This window comes from Nicotiana tomentosiformis, chromosome 6 (genome assembly GCF_000390325.3).
Source record: "Nicotiana tomentosiformis chromosome 6, ASM39032v3, whole genome shotgun sequence".
NCBI classification, from domain to species: Eukaryota; Viridiplantae; Streptophyta; class Magnoliopsida; order Solanales; family Solanaceae; genus Nicotiana; species Nicotiana tomentosiformis.
This window is the reverse complement of record NC_090817.1, coordinates 30,464,658-30,479,727: the sequence shown is the minus strand read 5'-3', so window position 1 is coordinate 30,479,727 and position 15,070 is coordinate 30,464,658. Positions and strand designations below refer to the sequence as shown.

At 39.2% G+C, this 15,070-nt stretch overlaps 1 pseudogene; it reads right to left on the bottom strand.

The window, feature by feature from the left end:
• Positions 1–4,790: 4,790 nt before the first annotated feature.
• On the bottom strand, positions 4,791–13,150 carry LOC104102570 (indole-3-acetic acid-amido synthetase GH3.6-like; annotated as a pseudogene).
• Positions 13,151–15,070: the final 1,920 nt, after the last annotated feature.

Here is a 15,070-nt window from a genome sequence, read left to right as displayed (position 1 = left end):
CGTGTACACATCTTCCACATAATTCAAATAGTACCATCAATCCAAAATCTAAGGGGTAGTTTTCCCTGCACAAAGTTTGGCAATATACTTACATCAATTAGGCCAAATCAATACTCAAAATAGCTTTTCCTTCAAAATTCACCTCTGTTCGGTTCAAATCTAGTCAGAAGGGACTTAATAATATCAAACAATGCACTAGAAACCAATTTTAATATATTAATAAAGGTATGATCTTTATACCATTTCTAAAAAGTCAATAAAAGTGAACCCCGGGGCCGCCCGGTCAAAACCCGAGTCGAAGGGTAGGTCTCGACTACCCATAGTTCCATGAGTTCATATATGTATTTTATTTTCAAATCCGACTCCAATTCGACTCTCAAATCTCAAATTTTTATTTTTCAAAACATAGACAAAATTCCGCAATATTTCTCTTGGATTCTCATGAATTTGATGTTAAATCTTGTATATAATCATGAAATATAATTTAAAATTAATTAAAATCACTTACCCAATAGTTTGGTATGAAAATATTTCCACAAAATCGCCTCCTACCGAGTCTAGGGTTTAAAATATGGTAAAATGAAGCTAAATTCCAAAATACTCAGCTATAAACAAGATGCCGATAGTCGCATTTGTGACATGGGATTCGCAAATGCGACTCCCATAAATGCGGACAAAACGTCACAAATACGACCCCTAACAGACCCAGCGAAGATCGCATTTGCGATCAAAAGCCACGCAAATGCGAAGCAGCAGTAGTCGCAAAAACGACCCCAACCATCGAATAAGCGAACAACCATAAAGTCGCAAGTGCGACTTCAGTATCGCATTTGCGATAGCGCCCCGTCCTCCCCTGATTCGCAAAAGCAAGAAATTACTCGCAAATGCGACTACCTTCTCATCGCAAATGCGATGGAACCAGTACTAGCACACAAAAATTCTAATAAAAAAATCAAAACCAATCCAAAACTCACCTGAGCCCTCGGGGTCCCAAACCAAATATCCACACAAGTCTAAAAATATTACACAAACTTTCTCGCGCGATCAAAATACCTAAATAACATCTAGAACCATGAATCGGACGCTAAAATACATGAAAATTATAATAAACTTCAAGAATTTCTAGAATTGCAACCAAGCGTCCGAACCACATCAAACCAACTCCAAATGACACCAAATTTTGCAGACAAGTTTCAAATGACAAAAAACAAACCTATTTCAAGTCCAGAAACTAAAATCCGAACCCGATAGCCATAAAGTCAAACCACGGTCAAACTTAGGAGAATTTCAAACTTTTAAATTGCCAATTTTTGCCAATTACTGCCGAAACCTTCTAGAAATATCCAAATATAAATCCGGACATATGCCCAAGTCCAAAATCGACATTCGAACCTGCGGGAATCATCAAAATTTCGATCCGAGGTCAAATACACAAAAGACAAACTTGGTCAACTCTTTCAACTTCAAGGTTCTCCAGTGAGAGTCATCCTTCTAAATCAATTCCGAACCACCCGAAAATCAAAACCAATGATGCACGCAAGTCACAATACACCATGTGAAGCTATTTGTGACCTCAAACTGCCGAACTGGATGCAGATACTCAAAACGACCAGTCGAGTCATTACAATATGCTTGAGAATCATATGTATTTTTGGTCTTCGAATGGACCAATTTATGGATGAGTGTGTTAGGCAAATAAACTAATGAAATTAGGGAAAGGAAAAAAAGGAGAGATGAGAGGAGAGGAAAAAAAGGAAAGAATTTAATTGAAGATACTAATAATGGGGTGTGAGCCTTTTAAAGAGAGAATATATATAATTTGTAAGAAAAATCTAGATATTTATTGAAAACTATAAAATCTAAAAAAATAAGTAAATAAGTTTGTATAATAGTATACATGACAAAAACTCCCAGTAAGAAAGGGAAAGTAGAGACAAACGGTGCTGCAATACTCAATAGGCCCCTTTTAGAGATTTTAATAATGTTAATTACCAAAAAGAGAAAGAAATAAATGTCGGGCTTCATCCTTCACGTATTCTCCTACACTAGTGCCAAAATTGCATCCTTTGTCACAAGGAAGAGAACAACGCCAACTTACAAGTTGAGTTGTTTACGAACGTTTTAGATCTCTTATATCATAACAAGTGAAGTGCATATAAGAGCTTAATTTGTGGACCAACAGTTTAATTTTTTTTACATTATTGGATTATTGAAAAGATAATCAATTAATCACAAGTCACTATTCGTTATAAATAACATTAGTGACATGAAATACGATAAGTGACTTTTACAACATGTTAAATTGTAATGTATTATAAATATTTCATTACGATAATGGATATAAGTAAATTTTATTGTTTTTAATTGTTCCTTTAGAGGGGGGACATTCGATGAAATTGGATGAAGAAGATTAACATGATTTTTGTGCAAGAATGACATGCACAAATAAAAAATGATTTAAGTATTACTCTCTCCAATTCATAATAAGTGATTTTTTTGGCTGTTTTCACACAGATTAAGAAATTCTCCTTTTAACATTAATTAGCAATGAAATTGACCATATTAACCTTTACTATCTCTTTACATAAACACTCCTAACATATACTTCAACACTATTTACTCCAAGGGTAATGTAGGAAAACAATAACTAATTTATTCTTGAAATCTGAAAAAATCAGATATTTTGGACCACAAAAAAAGTCAAAAAATTACTTATTGTGGACCGGAGGGAGTATCGATTAGCTCAGCTTGCTTTCATCCTATTTCAAGATATAAACTTACTTATAGCATGTTTGGCCAAGCTGCAAAAATCAACTAATTTTGAGAAGTACTTTTTCTCAAAAATGCTTTTAGTGAGAATCAGTTTGTGTTTGACTATTAATTTGAAAAGTACTTCTGAGCAATAATTAATATTTGCCCAAACTTTTAAAAACTGTTTCTAAGTGTATTTTTCTCAAAAGTGATTTTGAAAAAAAAAATATTTGCCCAAACTTTTAAAAACTGTTTCTAAGTGTATTTTTCTCAAAAGTGATTTTGAAAAAAAACTACTTTTTTGCTGCTTCTCAAAAAATATTTTTGCTTCTACTCAAAAAAATATTTTTTTCTTGTAAAAGTTTGGCCAAATACTTAAACTTCGTAAAAATAAAAAAAAATAAAAAAATTGAGTTTGAAGAAGCTCGCCAAATAGGCTATCAAGTAATAGTTTAAAAATAGCTTTTGGGGATAAAAGCTTTTCATTAGTCAACTATCTCACTATTAAAGTCTGGGTCCCTCGACTACTGTAGAAGCGCTTTTCATCGACCAATCTACTTTACGGGAGAAAATGAACTGCTGCTGAGTTGGAGATTTGTAAGGCTTTAGGTCTTTAAGTTTAGTTCCACGAGGATTAAGATATCGGAGCTAAATTAAAAGGGACATAAAGTTAGTTCATTTTTTCCTGAAAATAATGCTACCAACTATCAATCTTACAACTTACTACTCTAATCCACTTTAATTGATTTTTTATTATTTTTATATATATTAAAAAATTTACTTTTTTAACATTAATTAATAATGAAATTCATCATATTAACCTTAATTTGTTCATTAAAAATATAATAGATACATTTATTACAAGGAAAACTTAAGAAAAAAAAAGTTAATTCTTTCTTGATATCTAAAAAAATTAAATATTGTGGACCACAAAAAAATCTAAAAAAATCAATTAAAGTGGACCGGAAGAAATACTATTTTTGCTTTGCAATTGAAAGGAGTATTATGCAACGTGTAACTAGATTAGTCAGGTCAGTGGACTCGGAATACTAGATGGCTAAACCAAGAAAAAGAAAGAAAAATAGACTGTTTCTTTACATGGCTAATTTAAAAGTTCCTAATATAATGAACCACAATTGAAAATTCTAAGGAACTCGTAAGACCAGATTTTAATAAAAGAGAAGTTACACCCACAAAATTTGTGGTGGTGATAGTGGTTAGAAGGTTGTTATTAATAGTAATCACTAATACTAAAATGATCCTAAAAATATTTGATCCCAAAGATCTAGCCTCTCAGTTCATTTTGTTCCATTGCTTATGGCCAGTAGGGGTGGGCGTCGGTCGGTTATTATGAAAGTACGGTTCGGTTTATCGGTTTTCGATTTTGTAATATTAATAACCAAATCAAACCAAAGTATTTACGGTTCGGTGCGGTTTTTTCAAGGTTCGGTTCGGTTATTTCCGGTTTAATTTTTTGGTTATTAACGGTTCAAGATTTTTATATCCGATGTAGACTACAGATCTTTAATTGTAGTAAATTCTTTCACTGTTTCTAGTTGGCAGTCCGACACTCTCGAAACACCAGTTATACCACTAGATTTGAAGCCTTGGCAATGCATGAAAAAGAACAGAAAAAAGATTGCAGAAAAGACTGCAAAATCTCGAACAGTAGAGCATTCTGCAATTTGCAAATGCAGCTTCCCATTTCAAAGAACCAAAGACTAACACCTAATTTGAGCATTTGGGCTTAGTAAGACTAATAGGCTAATAGGCTAAGGTACAGATGGGCTTGGCTAACTTGGGCTTCAGATGGGTATGGGTAGCGTAAGTTTGTAGGCCGGAAATTTTGGGTATGAGTCCAAAATTTCGGTTTTTCGGTTTAACCGAAAACTGAAATACCAAAACCGTAAACCGCACCGAAAAACCGAAATTTAATATTTTTAAAATCGCACACCGACCGAATAACCGTTTAAACCGAAATCGAAAAATCAAAATTTACGGTTCAGCCGGTTTTTTCGGTTCGGCCGATATTATGCCCACTAGGCGCCAGGAATCCATTTTGGGCACTTGGGGCTGAAGTAATTGGATACCACTCTTGAATTCAAAAGTTCAATAATGGGTGCAAATTTCACGCACCGTGGTGTCTTGTTTTGGTTTATTGAAGCACCCAAGCTTATGGCATAATGTCCCAATTAACTTCCACAATCCTGATTTCCATTGGGCCAATGGATTTGTCAAACGCACGGCCCAGGCGATAAACGCTGTTTAGGGACTCTTCAATGGTGAGACAACAGTCTTCAAAGACTGAAGGAGGAACATATTGTATACGGTAAAAATCGGTTAGTCCTTCATACGAACTGGTTAAAATGGTAATGTATTGGATCGAAGATCGGGTGGAGGTCCGAAGTCAGGTCATCAGGGTTCGAACCCTAGGGACCGATCAATGTCGAGTTCGATATCATTATCGGGCTCGAATCCAAATCGAACTTTGATCGAGCTTACGAGGCAGAGACCGATCAACACTGTCCCCGAATTAATACAAGGCTCTGAATCAGAATCGCGCTCGAGTTAATATCGAGCTCATAGACAAGAGTCGTTGTAACCGGACTAGGAGAGAGAATCTTGACAGGAATTACGAAAAAACTGATTTATCATGGGCCTCCCACTACGTATTTTTTATTATATCTAAAGTAGGATCCATCTACTATAAGAGGGATGGCTACACTTCTGTAAAAGACGGCTTTGGTTTACATTGTAACTAAAATACCATACACTCCTATATTGAAGGGTTATTCTTTTTGGCTTCACAGATTGATTCGTCTTGCTTAATCCTTAAATCATCTTCTTTCCAACCTTGTGTATTTTTCATTCTTTACAATCCGTATTTGATACTTTCTATTTATCCTTACGATTTGTGTTAAGTTATACCACATATCTTTAGAACTACGTATAAATTCAACTCTATCCATTTTTTGGGTAAACAGTTTGGCGCCCACCGTGGGGCTAAAGATAACAGTGGTTATTTGATATGAATCTGCAAAAACACACCGTTTTGCGCTTGTTTTCGGAAGTGTCATTGATTTCGGATTAGTAACGAATAACTATCAATTAAATAGCCTTACCTATCGACAATGGAGCTGGTCTTCAAGATGAGAACAACAACTTGACACCCAGTATCGAAAGACCGCTTATCAACGCCGTTGGAGCTCGAATCGAAGTGCCGATAGATAATAATTCGCATGTGGCCATTGAGGCGAACCTACATTCTGAACCTGAAAATAACATTCATGGTGGCACTCGATCTGCAGGTCGAGATACATCGAGGAAAACAGCGTCAACTTGCATATGATTTTCGAAATGATGCAAGCTCAACAGGCAGCAATAGCTAAGTTGCATAGTCAAACCCAAATACCGAGCAGGCCGGAGCCCAGTCAACCCCGAGAAATCACCCATGCGACCGAACCAGCTATAGTAAGATCAAATAAGCAGGAGTCGGAGACTAATCCCAAAATTGCTAAGATGTTTGAAGAACTGACCAAACCAATAGAATCGGGAGAAAGGAGGATCTAAGCAAACGACAAAAAGGTGGAAACATATAACTCCAGTGTTGATCAGATCTCGGGGGCACCACCGATATTGAAGGGCTTAGATTCCAAAAAATTCGTACAAAATCCTCCCCCCCCCCCAAGCGCGACTCCTAAACCGATCCCAAAGAAATTTCGTATGCCCGAGATTCCTAAATATAACGAAACTACAGACTCAAACGAACATGTCACCTCATACACATGTGCCATCAAAGGGAACGACCATGAGGATGATGAGATCGAATCCGTATTACTGAAGAAATTCGGTGAAACCTTGTTAAAGAGAGCGATGATATGGTATAATAATTTACCATCTAATTCTATCGATTCCTTCGCTATGCTTGTAGATTCCTTCGCTAAAGCACATGCCGGGGCCATAAAAGTCGAGACCAGAAAGTTGGACCTGATCAAGGTAAGACAAAAGGATAACGAGATGCTAAGAGAGTTCGTATCTCGTTTTCAAATGGAACGAATAGATATGCCACCAGTCACGGATGATAGGGTTGTTTAGGCTTTCACTCAAGATCTGAACGAACGAATTTCGAGGGCTTCACGGCGATTGAAGCATAACCTGATCGAGTACCCAGCTATTACTTGGGCCGGTGTATATAATCGGTACCAATCGAAAATTAGAGTCGAAGACGATCAGTTAGGGTTTGAACCCGCTGCTCGGAGGGATATCAATAGAGAACAAGGTTCGATCAGGGACCGATACCAACCGTATAGTGGAAACCACAGAATCAATGAATCGAGACGTAACCCCAGACAAAGCAACAAAAGAAGTGATCGAGGTCAAGGGTCTCGGGGGCTGATGAACAGAAATGGGTTCAACAGGCCTACCGAATCTAAAGAAGCACCACGGTTATCAGAGTATAACTTCAGCATTGATGCATCCGCCATCGTATCGGTTATCGGATGCATCAAAGATACTAAATGGTCTCGACTCATGCAGACCAATCCTGCCCAGAGGAATCCCAATCGAATGTGCGAATATCATGGCACCCATGGCCATTGAACGAAAGATTGCAGGAAACTAAGAGATGAGGTAGCCCGGTTGTTCAATAAAGGGCACCTTCGAGAATTTTTAAGCGACACGGCCAAGAACTATTTTAAAAATAGGGATTTCGGCAAACAAAATGAACAAGACGAACCACAACACATCATCCACATAATCATCATCGGCGTCGATACCCTTCAAGAGCCGGTGCTTAAACGCACTAAGACATCGGTTATGAGAGAAAAATGACCTCGAACTCAGGATTATGCACCTATAGGAACTTTGTCCTTTAATGATGAAGATGTAGAAGGAGTCATACAACCTCATAATGATGCACTGGTAATGTCCGTACTTATGAATAAAACTAAAGTGAAGCATGTGTTAATTGATCCAGGTAGCTCGGCCAGCATTATTAGATCGAAGGTTGTAGAACAGCTCGGTCTATAGGACCAGGTCGTACCCGTAACCCTGGTTCTAAACGGATTCAATATGGCATGTGAAACCACCATAGGCGAGATAATTCTGCCGATAAACATGGCCGGGACCATCCAGGAAACTAAGTTCCACGTAATCGAAGGCGACATGAGGTACAACGCCATTTTTGGAAGGCCATGGATCCACAACATGAGGGTTGTACCTTCGACCCTACACTAGGTTCTTAAATTCCCAACATCGAAGGGAGTCAAAACAGTGTACGAAGAACAACCGAGTGCGAGAGAAATATTTGCCGTCGAAGAAGCAATTCTGATATGCTCACCTTCATCAACAAAGGGGTCAGACTCAAAATGGGAACGAGATGCCAAATAGCAATCACAGACGTCAACTTCAACCCAAACAGAAAATCAGAAGATTGAGGTAGATGATGATCAAAGGATCCCTCGATCCTTCGTGGTTCCCGATGATTATGACGCTACCCAATCAACTACTGAAGAATTGGAGCAAGTCATACTAATCGAGCATATGCCCGAACGAAAGGTATATCTGGGAACGGGATTAACCCCCGAACTCAGGAAAAGGCTTATTCAATTTTTTATCGATAACATAAATTGTTTTGCTTGGTCTCATTTAGATATAACAGGGATCCTACCGGATATAATGACGCATCGACTAAGCCTGGACCCTAGGTTCAAACCGGTGAAGCAAAAGAAAAGACCCCAGTCCGAGGCAAAGCACACATTCATAAAGGACGAGGTAACTAAACTTCTCAAAATAGGGTCCATTCGGGAGGTAAAATATCCCGAACGGTTAGCCAATGTAGTTGTAGTCCCTAAAAAATGGAACAAACTTAGAATGTGTGTAGATTATAAGGATTTAAACAAGGCATGCCCCAAAGATTCTTTTTCGCTGCCCAACATCGATCGCATGATCGATGCCATGGCCGGCCACAAGGTCCTTACTTTTCTAAATGCCTATTCCGGGTATAATCAAATCCAAATGAACCCGGAAGACCAGGAAAAGACTTCATTTGTCACCAAGTATGGAACATATTATTATAATGTGATTCCCTTCGGGCTAAAATATGCAAGAGCTACTTACCAACGCCTAGTAAATAAAATATTCGAGGACCAAATAGGTAACCCAATGGAAGTTTATATTGATGACATGCTAGTTAAGTCCCTGCGCGCAAAGGACCATTTGGCTCATTTGCAGGAAACATTCGAGATTTTAAGGAAATATAACATGAAGCTCAATCCCGAGAAATGTACTTACGGGGTTGGTTCGGGCAAGTTCCTCGGCTTCGTGGTATCAAATCGGGGGATCGAGATCAACCCCGATAAAATCAATGCCATCGAAGACATCGCCATCGTGGACATTGTAAAAGTCATGCAGAGGCTAACGGGACAGATTGCTACCTTAGGCCGATTCATTTCAAGGTAAATTTTTCTCTCTACTAAAAAAGAAGAACGATTTTGCTTGGACCCCGGAATGCCAACAGGAAATAGAGGAATTGAAGCGATATCTATCGAGCCCACCACTGCTTTATACTCCAAAAAGGGACAAAAAACTTTGCTTATACTTGGCTGTATTGGAAATCGTGGTAAGTGGTGTCCTAGTTCAAGAAGAGCAAGGTACACAGTTTCCCGTTTATTATGTAAGTCGAACCTTAGGAGAAGCAGAAACTAGATATCCACACTTAGAGAAATTGGCACTTGCGCTGATAAGCACCTCTAAAAAGTTAAGACCATACTTTCAATGTCACCCCATATGCATATTAACCATTTACCCACTTTGTAGTATTTTGCATAAGCCCGAACTATCAGGCCAATTGGCCAAATGGGCCGTCGAACTCAGTGGGTACGATATCGAATATCAACCCCGTATGGCCATCAAGTCTCAAATTTTAGCGGACTTCGTGGCCAATTTCACGCCAACTCTCGTACCCAAAGTTGAAAAGGAACTCTTATTGATATCGGGTGCATCTTTGGGGGTATGGATCCTTTTCACAGACGGGGCTTCGAATGTGAAGGGGTCCGGGCTAGGCATCGTTTTAAAGCCGCCTACAGGTAGCACTATTAGGAAATCTATCAAAACTATTAGATTGACTAACAATGAGGCCGAGTATGAGGCCATAATTGCAGGTCTCAAGCTAACTAAAAGCTTGGGAGCGGAAGTCATTGAAGCCAAATATGACTCTTTACCGGTGGTAAATCAAGTAAACAAAACATACGAAGTTCGAGAGGATAGAATGCAAAGGTATTTGGACAAACTGCAGGTCACTTTGCACCATTTCAAAGAGTGGACTTTACAACATGTACCACGAGAACAAAACAGTGAGGCCGATGCACTTGTAAATTTGGGATCATCGGTCGAGGAAGACAAAATAAGCTCGGGGACTGTCGTTCAATTCTTGAGATCCGTGATCGAATAAGTTCATGCTGAGATAAATTCTACAAGCTTAACCTGGGATTGGAGGAATAAGTATATTGAATACCTGGAGAACGGAAAGCTCCTATCGGACCCTAAATATTTGGGGGCCCTACGAACCAAAGCTGCTCGATTCACATTGACTGAAGATGGAACATTATAACAAAGGACATTCGATGGACCATTGGCTGTATGCTTAGGTCTAGAAGACACTGACTACATCTTACGTGAGATTCACGAGGGTACTTGTGGAAATCACTCTGGTGCCGATTCATTAGTCCAAAAAATAATCAGGGCAGGGTATTATTGGATCGATATGGACAAAGATGCAAAGGAGTTTGTTCGAAAATATGACAAATGTCATTTTAAACTCGGGGACTTAGTGCTAAGGAAAGTCACCCTCAGTACCCGAAATCCAAACGAAGGAAAACTAGGTCCAAACTGGGAAGGACCGTATTAGATTCTCGAATACATCGGAAAAGGATCCTACAAGCTTGGTATTATAAATGGCAAACAACTATCAAACAATTGGAATGTGTCGCACCTAAAACGATACTACTGCTAAGGTACGACCCTCCCATATTCGTTTATATTTCAAAACTAACCATTGCAGGAGTCCGATCAGGAGAAAGGATGGATCCTTCAATACAAAGCCCTAGGTCTGAAAGCACGCATTGCACTCTTTTTCCCTTAGATCGATTTTATCCCAAATGGGTTTTTCGGCAAGGATTTTAATAAGGCAACCATTGATCGTGCTAGCTTAGAAACAATTCGACAGTATCCGAGGCCTTTTTACAATCGACCTCGAATACTGAGGGGGCATTAGCCCTCAAATATATCAAGTTTGATGCTAGAAAGTTACTTCATCACAACAGCGTTCCGATAGGAAAAATTGTAAGAGCCAAATGGTCAAAACGAACCATGCTCATGCAGTTGGCCTGAGCCCTGACGTAAAATATGAACACATGTATAATGACATACAAAGAAAGTTTTCTTCTTTACCGATATCTTATATCCAAGAAAAATTCCTCTATTTCGAGATTTATTATGCAAACAGGATTAAGGTAAATCAACGAGTTCGAGCAACACTCACTCAACTATTAAGCCTACGTGCTACATTATTTCGAGTTCGAATCATTCACTCGACTACCAAGCCTACGAGATACTTTTATTCCGAGTTCGAGCAAGCACTCACTCGACTATTACGCTTACGAGCTACATTACTTCTAGTTCGAATCACTCACTCGACTACTAAGCCTACATGCTACTTTTATTCCGAGTTCGAGCAAGCACTCACTCGACTATTATGCCTACGGACTACATTACTTCGAGTTTGAATCACTCACTCGACTACTAAGCCTACGGGCTACTTTTATTCTGAGTTCTAGAAAGCACTCACTTGACTATTATGCCTACGGGCTACATTATCTCGAGTTCGAATCATTCACTCGACTACCAAGCCTACGGGCTACTATTATTCCGAGTTCGAGCAAGCACTCACTCGACTATTGCACCTACGGGCTACATTACTTCGAGTTCGAATTACTCACTCGACTACGAAGCCTCCGAGCTACTTCTGTAAAAGACGGCTTTGGCTTACATTGTAACTAAAATACCATACACTCCTATATTGAAGGGTTATTCTTCTTGGCTTCATAGATTGATTCGTCTTGCTTAGTCCTTAAATCATCTTCTTTCCAACCTTGTGTATTTTTCATTCTTTACAATCCGTATTTTATACTTTATATTTATCCTTACGATTTGTATTAAGTTATACCACATATCCTTAAAACTACGTATAAATTTAACTCTATCCATTTTCGCGGTAAACACATATATAGTGGCCTGGAATGGTGGTCGTATCCGCGTAGCTGGTGTACTCGGTCACACTCGGTCACATATGCATCAAATGGAATCAAGTGGCTCACTACATTTTTCATTGCATTATGCAGCTTAACTTCATCTATCTTGTCTCAATCAATGCTCAATTCTGCATTTTTTCGACAAAAAAAGTTGAATTGAGGCGCATTGTTTTTGAAGCCAGCAACTCTAACTACATCACCAACCCTATATCGATAGAGTCTGAATCTTGACATCAACTAATTCTTGCTGTTTTTTCTCATTGAGAAATTTGGGCACGGGGATAGAATCAGTGACACCATTATTCCTATGAATTGGCAAGAACTCTAAATAGCACATAGTAGGAATAAGGGTGTAGGAGACGTCGCTAGGCTTGCAAAGGGGGTTAAGGTTGACGCCAAAGTAACACTCTGAGGAAGCATACATTGCACAAATAATCAAGAGTTGGTATATACTGTGACATTGCCCACAAATAATCAACATACTAGGTATTAGGCCACAACCTAGTAATGATCCCTTACCATTTATTTTTGCTGCATTCAGTCTCAATGAAATCAGCCAACTTAGGATCAGGTTTACTAATTTTCATCACAGCCTCTCTCACTGTGGAATCAGTAATCAATTCGATGTTAATTGTACTAGTTCGAATATCGTTACAAAGAAGGGTCCAGTGCATCTCCAGGAAGCGGATGAAGCCAGAGGCAAACACCGTGCCAACACGGATAACTTCCGTGTTTTGGCAGAGCCCACAAAGTATTTTAGAATACATGCTTTGATAAGAATCAGAACAGAGAATGGCTTCATTTGGACTAGTGTAGTTTGTGTAAGGGTCAGGACCTCTGTTCTTGAAATGAGAGCTCTTGTAATAACTAGTTAAAACAAGACGAGCTAATAATCCTCCTGGGGTCTTAGCTTCAGATTTTATGAACAAAAAATACATTCCTTTGCCCTTCTCTAAGTCTGGAACAAATTGACTCATAACATGCATTAAAAGTCTATAAAGCAATGATCTCCTCTCAAGCTCTTCCTCTATAGTTGGCATCAATTTTCTTTCCCCTCCCGACGTGCCAGAACTGCATATAGAAAATGTCATTCAGCAAAAATTAGCCCCCAAAACAAAAAGTATGCCAAGAATGATACTCCGTAGTCTCTAAAAAGTTGCAAAGAAAATAAAATCTTTGGTATTTATTTGTTATAACTTTTAATATAGTACAATATTTGAGATAGGGATGCACATTTTTCACCCACTATAGTACAATATCAATGCACATCATTGTGTCTTTTTCTATTTTTAGGGAACATGTTCCCATAAACCCTAATAATACAAGTGTAGAGAATATCTACTAGAATATTCTCTTTAATGCCCTATCTTGAAACTAGCCGATATAACTTTTGTCAAGGGTATTCGACCTCGGCCTCAATCCCTACTGACTCTTCGACCACGACCTTCATTGTTCCTTAAACCACTTCGACACGTGACATCCTGGGAGTATTACGCTAATGCCATCCTGACTTAAGTATTCTAGAGATAGATTTTGACCCATACAGTTAGTCCCTATGCTCATCGAGGTCGTCCTCGCGGACAAGGTCGATGGGTGGACAGTGTCATTTGTGATACAATTTTATCGAGCTGTCTATATAGGTCGTGGTCGTGGAGACGGGGCAACGTGGCTCTCTGAGGCCCGCACATTTTGAATTCTTTGAATTTCCCAGGAAGTCCGTTAGAGTCATCTGGTCCAAGAGAAAAAATGACATCATGATGTCATGCGTCATAATGACGTCGTTTTCGATGTGTTACATCGATTTAAGTGTGACCCTTGAATGGTTCTGCCGTTTCGATCTTCCTGATAATAATGACGTGCCGCTTTGATTCTGGTGCCCCCAAATCTTATAAATAGGGGATGGTTTGTTGATTTTGAAACTTTTTCCAAACCCCTTCTTCTTCTTAAGCAAGAACTTCTTCTTCATCTTCTTCGCAAAATCCTTGCACCTCCCTGTTGTTTTCGAAAGTCATTTCCTTTAGCTTCACCATCTTTTTCCTACAATAATGACCTTGCAATCATCATATATTTATATGGAAAATCACTCAATTCCTTTAGACGTTGTTTTTCCCGACCAGGGGGAAGATGGCAGAACTGCCACCGAGGAGGAAAGTTTACCCACTGTAGAGGAGATTGTACCCTGATATCCCGATACCAAACTGGACTTCTATAAGAAGCCAGAAGTGGTGATGAAGCGGTTCAAATATGCGATGATGGCAGAGTGATTAGATGAACTCAAGGTTAGACTCGGCCTACCTTGTCATGTAGACTTGATCCTGGCAGGCGTTGACGAGGTTCGGGTTCACCGTCCCGGCTTCTGCGTCCTTTACGCATACCCGTTCTTGATTGGGTACTCGTTTCCTTTACTGCCGCTGATAAAAGACTTATGATGGTACTACAATCTGTGCCCGATGCAACTCGCCCCTTATATCTTTAAGGTGGCCATGATGTTGACAAAATTCACTGAATTAGCTGGTGTCGACATTACAGTGCACCACCTGATCCATCACTTCACCCCTCATTTTTACCGAGGGACCTTGATAAATCTTCTCCACCACGGAGGAAAATGTTTGGTGGTGAGGATGGATGACAAAGCTAGTCGGCATTTCTATCTCGACTACTTCTATGTTAGGACCGAAGATATGGTGTTCACCGCCGCAAACTTCTCCGAGGCTTGGAACCATATTCGTGAGTGCTCGTATTAGATTATATGCTTTATGTTTCTAACGTCCTCCTTGTTGCAGGCGGTTAACCGTCTTTCTCCTTTTTGCAGCTACTATCCGACCTCTTCAGATGATAACCCACATCACTGATTGGGTTAGACAGATTCTCTCTCATATAACGGGGATGTGTGATTGGTCGAGATTCTCACGGAGATTTAGGTCATCTCCTCCCTTGGTAGGTAATGTTTTCTATTCCCTCAATGCCTTGATTTCTTTTACCGTTTACCTTTGCTAATTTTTCTCATTCCA